The sequence below is a fragment of the Haemaphysalis longicornis genome, unplaced genomic scaffold (genome assembly GCF_048455015.1).
Source record: "Haemaphysalis longicornis isolate Haplotype H1 unplaced genomic scaffold, Haemaphysalis longicornis Haplotype H1 scaffold_9, whole genome shotgun sequence".
NCBI lineage: Eukaryota > Metazoa > Arthropoda > Arachnida > Ixodida > Ixodidae > Haemaphysalis > Haemaphysalis longicornis.
The window spans coordinates 97,060,643-97,080,005 of NW_027526460.1; the positions used below are offsets into that span (position 1 = coordinate 97,060,643).

At 47.3% G+C, this 19,363-nt stretch overlaps 1 protein-coding gene and 1 non-coding gene across 11 annotated transcripts in view; one reads left to right on the plus strand and one right to left on the minus strand.

Moving 5' to 3' along the window:
• Positions 1-19,363, plus strand: part of Sif (guanine nucleotide exchange factor still life) — a 309,147-nt gene that overhangs the window by 222,986 nt on the left and 66,798 nt on the right. The gene's annotated exons all lie outside the window — the stretch shown is intronic.
• On the minus strand, positions 3,009-3,080 carry Trnat-ugu (transfer RNA threonine (anticodon UGU)). Its single transcript has one exon. It is a non-coding gene; the product is annotated as a tRNA-Thr (tRNA).

Genomic DNA, 19,363 nt, shown 5'->3' on the forward strand with positions numbered 1-19,363 from the left:
GGCTTGACATTCAAAGAACTTAAACGGATTCGATTGCCACGAGTAATTTTTATTCTTTGCAATGTCTTAGTGGCCCGCAAAAATAACGGGCGGACTTCGCGGGAGTTCCTATACGCGAGGGCATGCGCATTTATTGGGCCTAAAAGCGTTATCTAAAACCGAAACAATGACGAGAGCAATGAAGGATACTGAGTACTATAAATTTATGGATTTTAATTTTATTACTTACCTCTACATGCAGAAGTATATTACCTTTGAAAAAAAAAAAAAAAGACCGCGCGTGGACTCGCAAAAAGCGTTACAGCCGAGGAATTCTTCAAGAAACAGGCTTTTAAGCCGAGCTCAAGAGATTCACCATGCTACACTCTAATGGGTTTTAATATCCCGCCGTTTATATCTATTGAGTGTATATTAAAGCTATTAGGATGTCGGTTTATTGTCCCTAGCACCGTTATTGATGCAAGGCCTAAGAATCTAATTTTGTGCAACTGCTTTCTCTTAGTTCGGTGGATGCATGTTCATCTCCTGTCTGTTGTTTTTGCCACTTGTGAGAGTAGAAACTCAAATAAAAAAAAAAGAGATACGGACTTGCGCTTGCCATGTAGTAAAAAGAACCGACAACCGGTGGAAAATTGGGGTAACAAAGTGGAGAGATACCAAGAGATATGTCAAGAAGAGGGGGAAGGCCATTAACCCGACGGAGGGATGATATAAAGAAATTCCAGGGTAAACTGTGGACTCGAGCAGCGCAGAACAGGAGCGGCTGGAGGTCAATGGGAGAGGCCTCCGTCCTGCAGTGGACCTGAGTATAAGCTGTTGTTGTTGTTGATGATGATGACGATGATGATGATGAAGTCCTGAACGGTTCAGCCACATTTATCTTTTCCCTCCCCGATTATAAATGAGGTCTACATGTTCGAGAAGGTGCGTGTTCTGCCTAACTTGAATTTCGAGGGCATTGCCCCGAACCCCAATAAAATTGCAAACAGCACGTCCCTTCTACGAGCGCGAAGGCCTGACATTCTCGGTGCCTAGGAAACGTGTAGTCGGCCAGATCTCAAGCCGCAATCGAAGCTCTTCTCGGAACCTTCGGCCCGCTCCAGGAGAGCGCATTCGCGACGAGCGCCCCCTCTCGGCCGGGATATTTCTTCCGCGCGCCAAACTCGTTAAAGCAGTTGTTGGAGCATGTAGTTTGGCGGACGCCGCTCATTTCTGCCAAATTAGCCCGCAGCATGCCTTGTTTGAGCGCTGGAGCGTGGGCTGGCTTACGAGTCATTAAGCCCGCGTCGCGAGGGGAGGCGGTTCGATTCGGTGGCGGTGCATCCCGACGTTTATGGATCGCCTTACCCGAAACGTCTCAATGTCTCGCCGCACAGGCGCTCTGGTCGTGTTCTTTGGGAAGGCTGCCTTTGAGAAGGCTTTCCAAGTACGTAAATTTAACTTGCTGCTGAACCGAAGCCCGCGTTCCGGAGAATGAGATTTCGCAACATTATAACGCGTCGAAGAGATGCGTTATGAGCCACCCATTCATGCGCAAGTCTTGCGTCAATGAGGTCGTTGCAACCGCTCCGCTTTGTTTTTGGTTTTTTACAATGATTTTATCGCCGGACTCCCGTAAATGAAACGACATCTATTAGGCAAGCGTTTGTTTTTTCGTTGTGATTGTAGGGACATAGTGTGCGCCATCCGAGCAGGCATGTTGAAAGCAACACTTATTTTAAGAAAAATTGGTGCAGCTTGCACTAGTGGTGCAAGGCTGGTGCAAGAAACAGCAGAGCTGGCGGCCCCTCTCCCTCCGCGGGAAACCAGGCTGCTGGACCTCACATTTATTTCCCAACTTGCCCCTGAAAGTGCTCCATGACTGGCAGGCCCGGATCGTTCCGTCCGCAGGCTTTCACATCTCTGCCATAGTGGACCGCGTTAGCACGCGCTAAAACCCGAGGCCAGGTCCAACGCCATCGCCCGCGCTGCGAACCCAGTGGCAGTGCTGCGCGCCCGGAATGCAATGATAGCTTGGGCAGCAGTATTTCTATGGGATGTCCTCCAAAGGACACTGCGAAAGGACTTTCCACTGAACCCCCATGGAATACGGTTTTTATGTATAGAGAGAGAGGATGGGGTGCCGTACGATCTCGTCATGTTGTTGGGCGCGCACGGCATGGCTCAACTGTGACGTAGACGCGAGGCCGACGCGACAATATTTCCGCGAAACTGTTTCCAAGTTCATTGAAATTCAGAGAGCGAAGTTTTCTGTTCCTGAGTGGTTGCCAAGAGTGGAACCCCTCGCCATGCTTAGGGAATTTTAAATGACAACGCCAGTCCACCATGGCATGGCGGCCTTTTTGTAGATTGTGTGTTTCCTGTAGTACCTTTATGTTGTGTTGCACTGTCGAAGACCGGCAATAAAGAAAGAAAAAAAAAAGCAATGATAGCTCAACCGGATAGACGCCGGTTTCATAACGCGAGGGACCGAGGTTCGATTCCGGCCGCGGGAAGCGGTTTTTTTTTATTTCCAATTGGCTGCAGATGTTGTTGTTCCCCGCCGTTCCCTTTGGGGTGGCCCATTGGTTTGGCTGCCGGTTTCACGGCGTAAAGGTCCCGGGTTCGATTCCCGGGGCCTCCCTACATTTTTTTCTTGAGGCTTCGAGAATTTTTGCTGCGACGGACGGACAAAGCTCGGCCTAAACAGCTCGGCTGTCGAATGTTTAGTCTCATGTGATGTCTACAAGCGGGCCGTGCATTCCGTACGTTGTTTAGATTGCTCACCAGCTGCCATGACACGGCTCCAATATACTCGTACAATATATATATATATATATATATATATATATATATATGTATAGTAAGGAAATGAGGGGCTCGTTGAGGAAATACAGAAGATAGGTCAGCAGTCTACGACGCCAAAGGAGGCATAGGGGTGTGGTTAGGCTCTTTTCTTTTTTACTACGGTTAATGAAGTGAACATTTTTTTTTTATATAAATATACAGAAGAAAGAAAGAAAAACACGCGCCCAGAGTGGGGACCGAACCCACGCCTTTCGATTACATGTCGAATGCCTTACCAATTCGGCTATCTGGGCGACTGTGTTCTCCTTCACTTTCTGGGCTATTTATATTTACTAGAGGTGTATCTGACTCTTGAGGGTGGTAGCCAGCGCCACTCTGACTACACGGGGAGAAGGGGACCTTCTTTTCAACCCCCGCGGCGTGACTCCAACGTCTACAGCCTGTAGACGTTGGAGTAGACGTTGGCTGTAGACGTTGGAGTCACGCCGCGGGGGTTGAAAAGAAGGTCCCCTTCTCCCCGTGTAGTCAGAGTGGCGCTGGCTACCACCCTCAAGAGTCAGATACACCTCTAGTAAATATAAATAGCCCAGAAAGTGAAGGAGAACACAGTCGCCCAGATAGCCGAATTGGTAAGGCATTCGACATGTAATCGAAAGGCGTGGGTTCGGTCCCCACTCTGGGCGCGTGTTTTTCTTTCTTTCTTCTGTATATTTATATAAAAAAAAAAAAATGTTCACTTCATTAACCGTAGTAAAAAAGAAAAGAGCCTAACCACACCCCTATGCCTCCTTTGGCGTCGTAGACTGCTGACCTATCTTCTGTATATATATGTATATATATATATATAACGCGCATGTAGCGCTTATTGCCGCACCTAGGGCGCACAGTGCTCTGAGTAGGCACGCAGGACGGTGCAATGAATAGTACAGAATGCACAAATGTTCGCAAAAATTCAAAAAGCCACAGAAAACTAGAAAGAAAGCGCAGAAATGTGCTGAATGAGTCTCGTTCTTTTTGGAACACACTGCAAGTGGAATGAGCACAAATAGAACAGCACTCTTTCTTAGTAGTACTTACACTGATAATACCACAATGCCACAGTACAACACAAAATCGGGGGATATCAATACAATAGTACATATTGCAGTGCACCAAGAAGTACAGCATAAGCAATAATTAGTTATTTGCGGATTTTGTCTCTGCTCCTGTAAAACATTTTGATGGAACATAGAAAAAACTTTACGGCACAGAATGTTCACGGACACTACTGTGGCAGTCTTAGTCTAGCCTTCACGTTTATATAGAAATCTTCAAATAGCTCCATTCTTTATAATACGAACCACTCGCCCACACCGCGTGCCTGCTGGAAGTCCGAGTAAATTGCCTCAGTTCCGATTCGGCTTTCGCGTAATGGCTCGACGAATTTCTCTCCCTCGTCGCTATGCCTGCAATGTTTCTTTGCGGGACTGTGGAGGAAAGAAGTGACAAAAACGCAAAACACACAAAAGAAAACGGCGAAGCAGATAAGAGGACCAGAGCGACGCCCGCCAGATGTTGCGCGCATCGCAGCAGCAGCAGCAGGTACGCCACCGTCGCGACGGTAATTAACCGAATGGAAATTCTTTCTTCTTGTCTCTCGTTAATTAGGTTTCAGATGCGCCCCATTTGTTGTTTTTTTTCCCTCCATCTTTCTCTTTCTGGGTCTTCACGCTGCGCTGCCGTTTGACTCCCAGCTGTAAGAGAGAGAGAGAGATAGAGAGAGAGGAAGAGAGAAGAGATTTGGAGAGACCCTGCTGATGGACGGAAGAGGAGCGAGAGGAGAAAGGGAAGATGGAGAGGAGAAGTGCTTCGCTGGCTGGAAGAATTTCTCCACCGACTCTCGCTTGACCGCGGGGAGCAATCAACTGCGTGCGGCGTGTTTCTGGCTCAGCGCGTTTCGTTTCAAGCTTGCCGCGCGACGGTTTCTTTTTTTCCCGCCTTTTTTATCATTTAATTCGCGATCACGCGATTGGACGTGGTTTGCCGCCGATAACATTAACAGGGGCCTCCACAAAAACGAGGGAAGAAGCAAGTTGGGCTGGGAAGCCGCGCTAGCGCTGTGTTAAAGTCTTCTGCCCGATCGCGAACTCATCCTTGGGTAATTTAGGCGTATTCGCGTTTTAGTGTCACACGGCAGTTTTTATTTTGCCTGCTTGCCTGATGATGATGATGATGATGATGATAACGACGACGATGATTATGCGTGTGTGGGTGGGGGTATGTGCATATGTACATGAAGAAGAACTCTCTTCGGTTGCCTGAAAATGTAGGAAAAATGTATACGCTTCTGAAAACTGTTTGTATCTCGACGAATAAACAGTTTTTAAAAGTGGCGACTTTTCCCCTGGATAGTATATATATTGTAACGTGGCGGCATAACGATGAGACGAACCATGATTGATGAGGCGGTGATTTAATGGGTGTTAGCCATCTTGGCGCGAGCACGGCTATGTCAGATTATGTATTTCATCTTCTAAGAATGTGGGGGTAAACATGGCGCTATGTGTAATTGTCCACTTGTTCATATCTTCCTCGTGACAATATATACATACTTACAAACCAACAAACCCGTAGATGTAAGTCTCGCAGGATCGCAGAAGCCTGATGTGTCGTAGCGTGAAACAGATCGCGGAGCTAGCTACATTCGCAAAGAAGTATTTACACATGTCACAGTGACCCACGTAGAAGGGTAGCTCTTCTTAAAATTATTCTTAAAAGTCACGTCCAGCTGCCATAAGCAGACGAAGAATTACCCGATCCAGGATCTCTACTTTTAAACTCTCTCTCTTTTTCGATAGCACTATATCCGAGAATGGCGTGAAGACTTTCTGCGTAGTTAAGTATATGACAAAAATGATCCAGAGCTCGTGACGAGCCACTTTGCTAGAAGCTCTTTGCATCAAAATAGTTCTAGCCAGGCCCGCATTTCATATATCTAATAATTCATCTTTATGTTACTGCTTTTAAAAAAAGAACGCAAGTCCCGAAGAGCCTTTCAACCGGCGTCAGCAGCAGTTTGCGAATCTCTTCGCGTTCTTATCCTCGCCGAGACACTAGCGGTCGCCTCCGTTATGAAAAGAGCCGATCCATCAATGGCAGCGCGGCGCGATCCGGGCATTGTGCCGGGCAGATAGTCCGTAAAAAGTTGTTTATAATCAGGGTCCTTCGCCGGTTCTTTCACTCACGATGGCTACAGGGCGCGTACGCATGGTCAGGCGCATCTCCACGCTGCTGCATAAGAGCTAATGACAATGTAGCGTGACAGGCTGTTTGATTGTCGCCCGATAAAGCCTTCCCAGGCCGGGTAACTTTTTTCTGATGATGTTTCAGCTTGTTTAGCAGCGTTATCCTCACCATTTTTTTTTCGCAACTTTGTTTTTGAGCTCGATCCACGACAGAGTTGAAGGCACGTTTTCTGATAGCCACTATTTTTGTTATTCACTGCTTTTATCTCTCCAGTCGCGTCGAGCTAAAAGAAAAAGTAGGTCATTCTGTACTATTCTATATCACTGGAAATGCTGTTCTTCAAACAGTTTTTTTTTATCTACACTCGTCAGTCATGTCATTCTGAAATCTAATGCAAATTGTCTAAACGAACAGTAAAAACGAGAGAATTTCTCACGAACTGTTTCGATAAATTTAAAAGCTTATCATACATTTAGGGCACTGTAGTATTTCCGGGGCCGTCACTATCGTTTTGTAATATTTGTTATTAATATTAGCCTGCCTTAGAGGTTGCGAACTAGGCAAATGTTCAACAAAAAACTGCGTGTAAACATAAACAGTGGCAGAAAATACATCCATCAAAAAATGTCTGTTGAAGATTTCCGCGTTTCATTTTATTTTTTTTTATTTTTTTCGCATTGAACTTTGTGACGCAGCGAATATTGGTAGTCCTAATAACAGAGCGAACAGAAATACTTCAGTACAGCTGCATTATGTTCATTCGAGCTGATTTTACTTTTTCCTCGTGTCGTAGCATCGCTCGCGCTTTGGTGGAAAATCAAAGAGTTACCGAGAAGTTCGGCGCTTACTGATTTCCGTGTGTCCGAGGGCTGGAATCTTTTAGATCGCCGCATCACCGGGCGCTTTAAAACCGCGCAGGACGTAATAGCATAAACTGGACTGACGCGATAAGATATTGCAGCAATGCGTGTGGAGAAAGCTATCGTGACCTCTGAACTTTGGCCTCACATAGCAGGAGGAGCAAAACGAACGGAAAAGGCCGAGACGTTATCGAGGCTTAGAGCCCAGATTGCTACTCGACACTGGGGAAGGGGTTTGCAGGGGATGAAAGAGGGTGCAGGCTAAAAAGAGGGGATAGGAGCGGGGCCGCGCACACACTTTAGTCTCGTTGTGCGCACTCATCCCCAACTTTCGGGGACACGCGCCTCCGAAGACGCCTAGCGCCCTCGACGGGGAGCGGAACTAAATTAAAGGGAGCAAAAAAAAAAAAAAAAAAAAAAACGTAGCTCTCAAACGGAAGCAGGTTTTTTCAAAACAACTTCAGGAAATACCTCAAATTATTTAAAGCGAACTCGCGGGGAAAATTAGAGCAGTGTAAAGCATTAATTACGGCTTCCTCGCGCACCTCAAGGTTTCCAACCGGGGCCCTTCATAAAGTTTTCCAACCGGCGCAATACTAGCGGTTATACTAGTGCCGAACATAAATATTTTCAAGAAGAACTTCGCGAAATACCTAAAACAACTTAAAGCACACTCACAGGTAAAATTTCAGCCCTGCAGAGCATAAATTGTTGGTTCCTCGCCCCCCCCCCCCCCCCCCCCCCACCCCTTCCGCACATGAAATTTTCAAATTCCTAGGGCGAGCCTCCTTGATTTCTTCCTTGTGTCGCGATCCTGGCGCTGCAAATTGAGATTTTTCAAATTACCTTCAAAAGCCCTTTTGCGTTTCATGAAGGACACACGCTTGGATGAAAGACCATGATAGTCTTTCATCAACGGTTGATGAAAGACCGCCGTTCACCGACGGTTGATTGTCCAGTCGGCTAAGCTCGGCGGTCAAAACTTGTCTTTCCGATGAATTCGCGAACAGTAACAGGGCAGAATGAATGCGGGCTGAAGAGCAACTCGTCTTCCTCCAAATGTCTTCTCCTTGTGAAGATTTTTCTCCACAAACTCTGTGCACTGCCGTTAATCCGCGGCTAATTGCGTCCGAGTCGCAAAGGGCGGACGGCGGTATAGCTCGTTAGTTTTGGAAACAGCATTGGAGATCGGCAGACGGTATAGGCAAGTAAGCAACGAAGCTCGTTAGCGTGACGTCACTGATCTGGCATGCTGGGAGACAAGACGGCCTGGATTAGCGTCCCTCTTATCGAGTGAACCTTAACGCAGCGAGGAGCGTGGTGAACCCGCGGTGGACTTTCCGTGGTCCCGGTCCCGTGTAGCGAGACGTTGTGCCACTAAACGAGTCGGAAATGTAAATCGAATTACGTTCGAGTTTAACATGCCTAAGCTTTCCGGGCACTCATCAAATGGTTTCTGGCCGTATTTTCACCACATAGAGGTCTTCCAAAACCAAGATGTCGGAAAGTAACATTTATTTATTTATTTTTACCTTACACCATTTCGAAATCCTTCTAAATGGCTTCAAGTCGCCATCCTTCTGTTGATAAATTTTATTCATTCATTCATTCATTCATTCATTCATTCATTCATTCATTCATTCATTCATTCATTCACGTACTTTTATTTATTTACTTATTTATTTATTTATTTATTTATTTATTTATTTATTTATTTATTTATTTATTTATTTATTCGACAGATACGTTTGTGCTTTGTAGCGTGCTGCGTTGACGGGTGATGAATTAGTTTGGCCAACAGCAACAACTTACGAAAAAGACGCAGGTAACTTGAATGCAAGACAAAAAAGTTCGTGTACCTGTGAAATAAGAGAAAGAGAGAGAGAGAGAGAGAGAGAGAGAGAGAGAGAGAGAGAGAGAGAGAGAGAGAGAGAGAGATCACATTGCAAAGCCTTGAGCTGACGGTATTAAAGAAAGGAGCGGTCCCGTGCCTAATGGCGAGGAACGCGGCTTACACTGCCAAAGAAAGTCCCCTTATTCCTTTGGTGCGTGTCGCTGCTTCAAGGGTCGAGTTTTTGTTGAGTCGTAATGAGCGTTCTCTCCGACGGTGGGACGGCCGGCAGCGCTTATTTTGCGTACGCCTCGTACGTGCACCTTTTGAAGCGCGCCGGCGTGCTCCGAGACGTCGGCTCATTAGTCGGCCCTCTCGTGCATTTCAAGTTTTCTTACTTCCTCCCCCGGCGGCGACGTCGTATTTTCGTTTCAAAACAACTTTGGTGGGGCCCAGCAACATGTGGAGAGGTTGGTTGTGAAAGCTCTCAGCAATTTAGGGGCCCGAATATACGGGACGAGACTTCTGCGTAGACTCAATGCACAGACTTTACAGGTTTACAGGTCTGAATGGTTTGTTTATTTGTTGAGATGCTCGTGTTGTGGCGCAGTCATTGGGAGAGAAAATTCAGCACTCTTGAAGAGTACCCGTCGTTCCCCACCGTAGTCTAACGAAATTCTAATTCAATATGCTAGACTTACACGTTCATTGCAAAGGAGTGAACTGAAGGGCTTGTTGGTACATGATATCGTCTGTTACTTCCTTAGTCCCGTCTTTCGCGCTGTTGTCAAACGATTACACGTTCATGTCATGGCAAATGGAAAAGATTGGACGGGAGAGGGGAGCAGCAGGACCACGTGGAATAAACCTTTATTGCTCCCATAGAATAGGAAGAAAGGAGGGGGTGGTTTTGGGTCCTCCGTGGTGGGTGCGTCCCTAGTCCGGGATGACATCGCCAGCTGCAGCTCGAATGGCCCGGGTAACCAGGCCGCGCTGGTTTAACAGAACATCGCTGGTCAGCAGGACCTCCCACTGCTCCGGTGTCGGCGCGAGGACCTCTGCTACTTCCGTGACGTCCTTACATTCCCATAAAATACTCAGACAGCCTTCAACTATTTGATTTCGCCACTTTTTTATTGGTATTAAATATAAAACTCGGAGTTTTGGAACTCGAGACCCGATTACTTTTATCTGGTCGGTTAACCTATAGCCAACAGGTAATCATTGGCCGCTATTCGCGTTCCAAAAAACAACAACAACAAAAAAAAAAACCAAAGGCATGTGGTTCGTTAAGCTTGGAAATACGCGTTGGAACCTTCTTGGCAACTCTGTTCTGAACTAACCTCCAATTAGCGCCACGGCTCTAGAAAAGCTGAACATATCTTCCCGAAACATATTCGCATTCAGGCGGGTTGAAGAAAAAAAATACGCTGTCTAGAGTTCCGTTTGACAACCTACGATGCAAAGCTTTGTCGGAGGAATTGAAATACAGAAGAAGAGAAAAAAAGGTGCAAAATGAACTGGTTAAAATAGCTAGCGTAGAATAAACGAATCATGAAGATAGTGTCACGAAAACCTAAGTTGAACACGGAGGAGTGTCACTTTCCTCCGCACGCTCCCTGTTCGAGCCCTCACTGCCTCCAGAAAAATTATCAGTGGCTTAGCTCGGCTATGCCAGGATATACGTAGCGTGAGCTAAGGTTCAACAATCCAGCCCAATCCAATCCAATTGAATCCAATTCAATCCAGTCCAGTCGACTCACTGCTCCTCGCGCATGCGGAGCACAGCTTTCCAGGAGCCGCGCGAAACCTCTATCAGGCGGCTCCGGCGCAGCGTCAGACTTGGCTACTGCGCAACGGAGGCGCACAGCTGGGCACGCGCCGGCGCCAGTGCGTCTGCCGCGGCTATGACGTCCCTCCTCTGGAATGCACTGACCGGCGAATGTGCAGACCCAATTCTCTGCACATCCGTAGTCCAATCGGATTGGATTGGATTGCAATATAATCCAATCCAATCCAATTCAATCCAATGGAAATCGATTTCAATCCAATAAAATTCAATCCAATGCTCCTCGCGCTTGCGCAGCACGGCCCTTCAGGGTCCACGCGAAACTGCTCAACCTCGGCCAGGGTAGGTTACGCTACAAAAAAAGAAAACCAACTAAACGACGCTACCATGGTCCACAAGGGCGCGCTATGCCACTTGAAAGCTGCCACTAGCACTCAGCTACTCCGCGGCTAGTGCGCAGCAAATGCGTACAGCCACTACACGAATGATTACGAGATCGCTGATGCACGTGTCTTTTAGGCACCATCGCGGGTAGTCAGTCCCGCGCCGAACGTCGTTCTTGACAACAATCTTAAGAGGAAACGGATAGGTCGTTTGACTAACAGCGCACATGGGCTCAACGACGCACTACAGTCGTGCAGATACCGTCTATCACCGCACTACATTTTATGCATGACAGGCGGAAACTTAAAGCGACATCTAACGTTCACAGCTGAGGTTCTAGCGAGAGCTGGACGACCTGCGGTGAACCCAAGCACGCACGCCAGCTAAACCACTTTGAGCGAATACTTGAAAGCCTTTTGTGCATAAGAACAGCCTTTCAGTTAAGCGGATCTGAGGAAATGTAGAAACCTTTCCTTTCCATTATGCATGTTTGTTTTTCGCAAGCGTCCTGGCCCTGTACGCGCGCCATAAATATGTGAGCACCTACGCGCAGGTCATCGAATGGCGGCGGAGGCGTTTCGGTAAAATCGGTATGGAATCGGCGCCCCCAAGTATCCAATGCTCAGCCGTGCGAGAAACGACTGGCAGAAACGACTTGGTTAGAGCGCACCGCAACCTCATTAGAGATTCCTCTCGCTTTTATTTTTGTTTGTTTTCGGGTGGAAGGTAGAGGCGCCGACGTAACCTCGCGCTCTTCTTCATCCCCTTATTCATCCCACATCCCCCTCTCCTCCTTCCGTAAGCCTGCTCCTTTTCGCGGATGCGAGGGAAACAACGTGTTTCGTGCGGTTCTGCTCCTAGGTAATAATGCGTGCTAAGTAATCTTCACCCCTAACGGCCGCGAGTAAATGGTGCATGGGCGCCGGTGCTGAGTAATGTGATGGGAATCGCCCCCATTTACCCCTTGTGCATCGAACACGAGCGGCTTAATTTTGTTTCCGAATGCTAATGCTTGAACACGTCTTGGCGGTGCGAGAAATGGGAGGGAGAGGGAATTGGGTATCATAATCGTTTTTGATCTTACGTTTGCGCCTGCAGCTGCGTCTCTATATTGCTGGTTTCGACCAGGATACGTTGAAAATGTTTCCGTATGCCCGCATTCATCATTCTACGCACTTTTCCTGCTATTCTTCTCGCTTTATCAGGTTGAAACGCCTATTGACCCGCCGCTGTGGCTCAGTGGCTAAGGCTTTGTGCTGCTGAGCACGACGACGCACGTGTGTAACGAGAAACGCCCGTGTGTACGATATTTCGGCGCACGCTAAAGATCGTTAAAACCCTACAATCAAATCGAATAAATCAATAGACCGCCTATTGGCAAAATGGGAGGAGAACGAACACAAGTTAGGTATTAAATGATTATTGGATGCCCCGAATTTTTTTTACAGGTCCGCTTTGCCAATGTGCACGTTATGGTCGCAGTGACAGCAACGTAAGAACAATAAAAATGGACGCTTCTACCCATTAGGCGTGTGTTCTATTCTCAACTAGTGACGTGCCTGGTATCTGAGTAATCTGTTGAATGATTCATAATTGGGTGGTTTTTTTTTTTTTTTTCACCTCCGCTTCAAGTGCCGAGCCCCAAAAGTTTTTATTTGTAAGGTAACCCATCCGTACTGACGGTAAACGTATTTATCTGATATTATAATTATAGGAAGCCCTTATAATGGCTGCGGGTTATTTTCTGTCATTTCCTTTTTTTCAATTGTCTTAATTTTAAGCGGGGGCTATGCCTGCTTAGTGGTGGTACCCGTAACTCTTTCGGTAGCAGTTTTTAAGCTCTGCCTGTCAAGCATGCTTCACCCCAGCAACGGCTGTACTGAGGAGAAGCCAGCTTGGGGTGACTAAGAACAAGAGTTTTTCTGTACTTTCGTTCGATAAAATTTCTCCCAATTGCAGGGTAGCCTCACACACACTCAGAAGCACCTGACTTCAGTACACGCACAAAAAAGTTTTAAAAGAAATAAGCAGCGCACTTTTGTTTACGAAGGTCAGAAAACAGCAAATAAAATTAAGATAATGAACCAGAAAGTAATGTCCCTGGCGCCGAAGCTTTGTGTTGAAATGTCGCTGGGCTTTGGTTTCAAACTTCCGCGTAGCACTGGAAATGCCATACGGCTTGCCAGAATGAATTGCTCCTTGAAGCGGGAGGAGTATACATAATTTTGTCTTTGTTTCCAATTCTCCAGCGTTGTGTAGAACTCGAGTTTAGTTTAAACCACGTTGCGCCCCTCGTTTGGGATTACATTTTGTGGGCGTTGCTGCTCTCCTTTACATCTCAGTCAAACGTATAGGCGCCGTGACGAGAAACTCAACTTGTGACATGGTTGGCAGAATGCCGCAGTTACCTCGGTGAGGCGTCGTGTAGACGCAGAGGCGGCAGGGATTAGGGGTTCTTTGATATGTGCGAAAGTGTCAGTTTTGGCTTAGAACATTGACGATACCCCTCGTAAAAAGAAAAACAAAGACCCAGACAGAGATTACGAAAAGGAAAATAAGTTGCCCGGAATCGAAGGTGTAGGGGAGGGGAGAGGACATGCGCATGTAAGCACCCTCTCCACGGGCGAAAGCGCGATTTCGAACGGAATGCCGGTTTTGGGAGACTTCCCGCGGTTTCTCATAGATGCAATGGAAGGTCGCGTAAACCTTTTAAACAGCGAAGCTGTTTAGCAATTCGTTGATTACGATGTTTAACAAAACTCAGCATAACAGTATACACAAAAGAAATCAACGGTACCGGAGGGATTCGAACCTGTGTCGTGTAGTTAAGTGGTATTAGAGTAAAATGTAGGCGCCCGCCTACACGTGATACCCACACGTGTAGGAACACGTGTAGGCGCCCGAAGATGCAACGTGTACCAACACGTTGCATCTGCGGGCTCTAGTTTGGGTGTGCGCGTTCCGTTCGTTCGTTCGTTCGTTCGTTCGACCACTGGTTTGGCGCTCTTTACCCCAGTTGGCCTTGCGCCATAAAAATCCAGCCATCATCATCATCGTCCGTTCGTTCGTTCGTTCGTTCTGCTTCTTGGATTTGCTTCTTCTTCACCGTTATAGCAACAAAGATCAGTAACGGTCGTTGCGGCAGCGAAAAAGAAGCAAATAGGCTGCAATCGTGGACTAAAACCATCGTGATTGTCGTGAAGCTTGTGTACAGCTTCGATAACTTCAAGTCTTACGTGTTAGTGTGAGCTTCCTTCATTTTTTAGGTTCGGAGTACCTTAAGACCGCACAATCTCCGTCCGCGTCCGTGCGCATAGCATTTACAATCGAAAAAAAAAACCACACACGCACCGCCAGGATTCGAGCGTGTCTGGTAGACCAGACAGAGTTAGAGTAAGTCGTCTTACCCATTGGGCTACGACCGTGAGTTAGTACCCGAGAGTCAAACGGCTCACTCCCTCGCCTGTAACGGTGCGGAGTGCCTTAGGGCCTCGCAATGTCCGTCCGCGTCCATCCGTGCGCACACCACCATGAAGCGAAATTCGATTTGAGCCATGAGTTCAGTTTCATTTAGGGAATAATCAAGGTGCAACTCACGGCTGAAAACGAATGACTGTCGGGGCGCAAATCGGATGTCACTCGGGGCGCAACTTGGATGCCATTTCGAGTCCCCGTACTCTGCACCCTCGCCATCATCCACGGAGTGGAGATGCTGCGATTTTTTTTTGGTAGCCCTTCAACTAGCTGCATTGAATTAGTCGCATTTATACAAAAACATGTAGAATTTTAATCTGTAGAGCGTAAATGGCTAGGCAAGGCTTTTTAGGGTGAGAGGGCTGGGTTCCCCGTCGCATTCTCGGCTGATCTCTCACCGTCTTATGTCTGGCACGTAATAGCGCGAATTTCGGTATTACAGACCCGTGACACAGAAAAATACCCAATTACCGGAAAATAGTTACGTGCTCTACTCACTAGCAAGGCTCTAGTCTTAGAGTTTTTGCCTGCTGTCCCTTTTTTCGCGGTTTTTTAGCACGCAAGTGTTTTATTCCCGGATACACAAAGATATCGCTGACGTCATATCCGTCACGGAAGTGACGCCAGTACAACGAAGCCAGCGGGCTGTTAAGAGTGCACCCCTGCACACAAGGTCTTCTTGCGGGGAAGCAACCTTTAGTACTATAGAGTACGTTATACTCAGTGCTGTACGTTCGTTTTCGGGTTTTATACTTTAACACGAAAGGGCTTTATGCCGGGATACACCAAGATTTCACCGACGTCATATCCGTCACGGAAATGGCGCCAGTACACTTGTGCCGAAGCGAACCGACAGCAGGACGTCGCTCGCCAAGCACACCCACAAGACAGCCGCCGACCCGCAAAGCATGCTCAGCTGCAGATTTCGCTGCTGCAAATTTCACTTTCGTGTTTTACCGATTCCCATGAAAGAAGAATCAACCAGTTTGTTTTGCTATGTTCGGAGCAGCTCGAGCCCATTGATGTCGTCGCGCTATATAAATTAGGGGTGCGGGTACTTGCAACGAGCTCTTTGCGTGGGATATAACGACGGCGACAGAGACGAAATATGCACATGTCATTTTCAAAAACCAGCAAAAGCAACGCTGTAAAAAATAAACGAAGGAGGCACTGTGAACGAGAACAAGCAACGCGCTTTGTTTTCACAACGACGTCGACGACCGATTCAACAAAAAGAAAATGTGCCGCGTGTCAAGCAATTGCAAAAATGGGTGGTCGCTCGGAAATTGAGGCCGTGTAGCGCCAACCCTCGTTTGCTATAAGCGCTGAACGTTAGGCTTTACTGTGGTTCTTCTCCTTAAAACTCTGTTTCTGTCCTCTTTTTTCTCGCATTATTTTCTGCCTCATCGTTCATAGGCTGGTGCCGCTCACAGCTCGACGCTACTTCCACATTATTCCGCGCGGCTATTTCGTGGTAGTCGTGGGATATTCGCTGAACGTATAAAAGAAGATTGCACGCGTTGCCCGCAATTCCACGTTGAGTTATCAGTCTTGTGTGCGCGCGTGCGTGCGTGTGTGTTCCGAGAACAAGCCCAGTGCTCTTCCTCCGCGAAAGTGCGTCGCGCCTCTTCGGGAACTTCGTGTGCATGTGTGGCGTTTGTTTCTCATTTGCCCTTAACGATGTCGTAAAGCTGTCTTGTCGTACGCGGGTCTTAATAATGAACCCTCTTGCGTGACAACACTGCGCGCCTCCTTGCGTTTTTCTATGGCAGCGCGCAGCGAGGAAGGACGGCATACTGAATGCTCGCGAAGCATTAGAGTTTACTTTTTTTTTATCGGGGGCTCGCGGCGGACATTTTTTAGATTTGTGCGTAACGTTGCGGTGTTGTGCGTAGTAACAGCCCTCACCGCCAAAGAACAGAAATGGGCGCCCCTATTCCAGTTTTAAATCTCCCTTCTCTCCTACTATACTCGTGCTGAGGCCGGCGTAGGGGTCACAAATTTTGTCCTATCCCGGTATTTTACGTGCGGAGTACCTTAGGACCGCACAATGTCCGTCCGCGTCCGTGCGCACAGCATTTACGATCGCAAAAAATCACACACGAACCGGCAATATTCGAGCCTGTGTCTGATAGGTCAGAAAGAGTTAGTGTCAGTCGTCTTACCCATTGGGCTACGGCCGTAAGTTAGTACCCGAGAGTCAAACGGCTTACCACCTCGCCTGTAACGGTTGGGAGTACCTTAGGACCTCTTAATGTCCGTTCGCGTCCATCCGTGCGCACACCACCATAAAGGGAAAATCAAGCAAAATTCGGTTTGAGCCGTGAGTTGCAGTTTCATTTAGGGAATAATCAAGGTGCAACTCACGGGTCAAATCGAATGACGGTCGGGGCACAAATCGGATGTCACTCGGGGCGCAACTTGGATGTCATTTCGAGTCCCTGTACTCCGCACCCTCGGCATGATCCACGGAGTGGAGATGCTGCCGTTTTTTCTCAATTTCGTGCTTTTCTTTCTGATCTTTTTGTGGTATGAACAAAGAAATCCATCTTTTTCGTAAACTGCGTATAGCGTTAGCTTGCACCGTAAGTTTTTTCTGTCCTAATGGCTTTGTTAAGCGAGTGTCCTCTTATTCGTACAATAATAGCAGTGTTGCTAAAAAGTTTCATCTCAAATGGGTTTGATGCGATTTGCAAAGCGTAGTGTTCTTGATGTGGTTGCTGGAGTGGCAGACAAAAGTCCTGAGCAGGCGAGTTTTTTTCTTCGGCGTTGCCGAATTCTGTAGGCAACTATAACAGTAAGAACAGAGGTCGCTTTCTTTAGGTTTTGTCACGTTTATAATTCAGCAGCAGTATTCCCACTGCACTTATCTGCTGAAGGCATTCCCTCGGCAAATTCCTTTTTATAACTATCGCGTCGCGAAGCCAAATGAGAGAAAAACAAACTTTCAAGCGCCATTAGAGTACCATTCACTGCCGCGAATTTAAGAGAAGCATGTTTCCGCTTTGTTATCGGATAATTTAAACGTCGGTCCAAGTTTTCACGTACCCTAACGGACTGAGAAAAAAGTTAAGGAAGCTCACACTAACATGTCAGACTTGAAGGTAGTGAAGTTAGAAGTTGTAATCATTGGACATCATTTTGGAGGGGCGGACGCTATGACTTGTCTTTCACGTTCCGAGCAAGTGTTGCCACGATAACGGTGACTGCTGGAGTTCTCTCTTTAGCGTCCCACTTAGCCACAAGACGTCAACGATGGCTACCGAGCTCGCTGGGCTGCGGGCTGCTTTTCACTGCATCCTAAAGCAGCCACCCACTAAATGGGCTTTTTTTACTGATTCCCGGTCTGCTCTAGTATACTTAAGATCACTGCCGAAAGATCAGATGACATGGGAGATACATCATCTGCACCTCCAAGCAACAGAACAGCGACACAGCGTCGAACTGCAATGGCTTCCTGCGCACTGCGGAGTCGCCGGAAATGTTGCAGCTGATACTGCAGCCTCTTCGGCCCACAGCCTCTGTGTTCCACCGCTGCCCGTTCCTTTTACAAGAAAGGATGCGGCAACCCTTGCCCATTCCATTGCCTGGAGATCACAGCGGTGCATTTGGACCGACAAGAATCGCCAGTACACGCCTCTGCATACCATTGACCCTAAATGCAGCTTCAAGATGCCTCCTGGGCTCAGCAAGCGTGAGGAAGCGGTAGTGCACCGCCTTCGTCTCAACGTGGCGTACACACGGCATTTCCTCTGCAAAATTCAACAGGACATTTCACCACTCTGTCCAACATGCCATGTAACAGAAGACATCAAACATGTCATCTGTACCTGTCGAAACTTCACAGTGCCAAGGCAGACTCTCCAAACATCTCTGTGTATACCACACCACGCAGGCCTTGAACTAAGGGCAGTTATGGGCCCTTGGTCGGACCCACGCCAGGCCGTACGGGCTACCAAAGCTCTGCTGGTGTTCTTGCGTAGTACTGGCCTGGAAAAAGTGCTGTGATGAACTTTACTTCTAAACTCTGTGTATGTGCTTGAACACTTGTGTGCATTACCTCGTTATTTATTTATTTATTTATTTATTTATTTATTTATTTATTTATTTATTTATTTATTTATTTATTTATTTATTTATTTATTTATTTATTTATTTATTTATTTATTTCCGTTCACAGACTCTCATTTTTCGTTCCCTCATATGGCGTAGCATGCTAAGCGATATGGCTCGGCTAACCTCGCTTTTACCATTAAATGCATTCTCTCTCTCTCTCTCTCTCTTTTTTTGGCCAATCTCCAAAGTTTACTATGCTTGGCGTGCAAACGTGCGCCGATGATGCTGAGCGGTCGTCACGAGTCACGCACACACGAGCTCTCGGCATTTTAATTTTTTGAACTGCCGTGCGGTAGCTGCGAGGCCCGTGCTCACGTGTGAGCGCTCGGCAGTTTATTGGTATTTTTAACTGCGGACAGAAAAAAATTACCATTTTCCGAGCATATTCGCTGCTGAAAGAGTCTAAAAACAAAACAAAAAAAAAAGCAGTATATTAGAAACTGCGCCCATTCCATCATCTCCAGTATGGGTTTTTCCTTTTAGTTTAAAATCAGTGGTTACTGTCTTGTATTGCCGAAGGCAGAACGTTTAACCTTTTATTCCTCGAACACACCTCCCCTGCTTCGTTTTACTCCGTTTCTTCCGGGTTGATTTTGCCCTCCCCAGCGACAATGAAGGGACTAAACTCGCGTACGTCGATGCTTCTCTTAAAAAAGGGCTTCCACTTCGGCACAGGGACACGGAAGCGGGAAACATTCCTGGGCGCACAAACGAATCGGCCTGCGGCTGGAATCCCCGGATTGCTTCGGCCGCCGGGGTCAGTCCGGAGCACGGGAGAGGGGCGACGTTCTTTATCGCACTCGGTAGTGGACGTTAGGTCCGGTACTCCGCGAGCGCCGATCACTGTTGCGATTAAGGGGGGCTAAAAGAAGACAGGCGGGATTGGAGGGGGGACAA